This window comes from Schistocerca piceifrons, chromosome 5 (genome assembly GCF_021461385.2).
Source record: "Schistocerca piceifrons isolate TAMUIC-IGC-003096 chromosome 5, iqSchPice1.1, whole genome shotgun sequence".
NCBI classification, from domain to species: Eukaryota; Metazoa; Arthropoda; class Insecta; order Orthoptera; family Acrididae; genus Schistocerca; species Schistocerca piceifrons.
Genome location: NC_060142.1, coordinates 93,533,683 through 93,534,921, shown reverse-complemented (window position 1 = coordinate 93,534,921; position 1,239 = coordinate 93,533,683). Strand labels below are relative to the sequence as shown.

At 42.5% G+C, this 1,239-nt stretch overlaps 1 pseudogene; it reads left to right on the top strand.

Moving 5' to 3' along the window:
- Positions 1-541: 541 nt before the first annotated feature.
- LOC124799881 lies at positions 542-659 on the top strand (annotated as a pseudogene).
- Positions 660-1,239: the final 580 nt, after the last annotated feature.

Here is a 1,239-nt window from a genome sequence, read left to right as displayed (position 1 = left end):
ATATGAAAACGCAATTCATACGTTTTCACCTCACGTGTCACTCCCGCCAACTCACAGTCTGACGGTTAACGTTCGTTGCTTGACTGTTTTTATAAGCACATTAACGTGCGCGAGGCTGTATTAGCTTGCAAATGAAAAAATATGGAGCTCATCAGGTTTTGCAACTAACGTGACAGCAGCGAATTCAATTCAATCAAGCAACAACCATGACTCGTCCGCATATGTTCATGGTAATATTAAGTTGATATATAATTCTAAATCGATGTGCTTGGCAATACTCAGAAACCAATTCCGTCCGACACTACAGCGATCCGCTATTATCTCTGTGTCTAGACGAACTCTCACTCGCACTCACACTATTCGATTATCGATGTATCACTCGCCCTTCCAGCTCGTAAAATACTTCCATTTAGCGTAATTATTACGAAAATTTACACGAAATTCAAGTATTTCACATTCAAAAATAAACATGTTAATAATAAATACGTAATATTACCATAATAGAAGTACTGCCTAATTGTACTTTACACACTGAATTAACGGCAACGGCCTTGCCTCAGTGGCTACACCGGTTCCCGTGAGACCACCGAAGTTAAGCGCTGTCGGGCCTGGTCGGCACTTGGATGGGTGACCATCCAGGCCGCCATGCGCTGTTGCCATTTTTCGGGGTGCACTCAGCCTCGTGATGCCAATTGAGGAGCTACTCGACCGAATAGTAGCGGCTTCGGCCAAGAATACCATCATAACGACCGGGAGAGCGGTGTGCTGACCCCACGCCCCTCCTAACCGGATCCTCCACAGAGGATGACACGGCGGTCGGACGGCCCCGGTAGGCCACTCGTGGCCTGAAGACGGAGTGCACTGAACTAACACGTAATCTGGGAAAGATATATAAAATGTTCCTGCACTGCAGTGATGCAAGAAGAGAAAATATAAGAAAAAGTACCACTAACAATTAGCAATACCTTCACAAGTACCAAATTTTGCTAATGACCACATATGTAAACTGAACATGGAAGAAGGAGCGAAATTTTATAAGCCTTATTTAGTAGAAAGATTCTTTTGTACAAAGTTACTTAAAAGTCAAAAGTTTAGTCAATAACCGAACTATTTCGATAAGAGAGCCCACTGACGAAATTTGTTTAGTTTCCGATATATTTCATCATTAAGTAATTATTAGCGATTTTTGATGTATGAACTGTGTTACTGTTATGGGCTTGGCTGCTGGAAGGATTCACT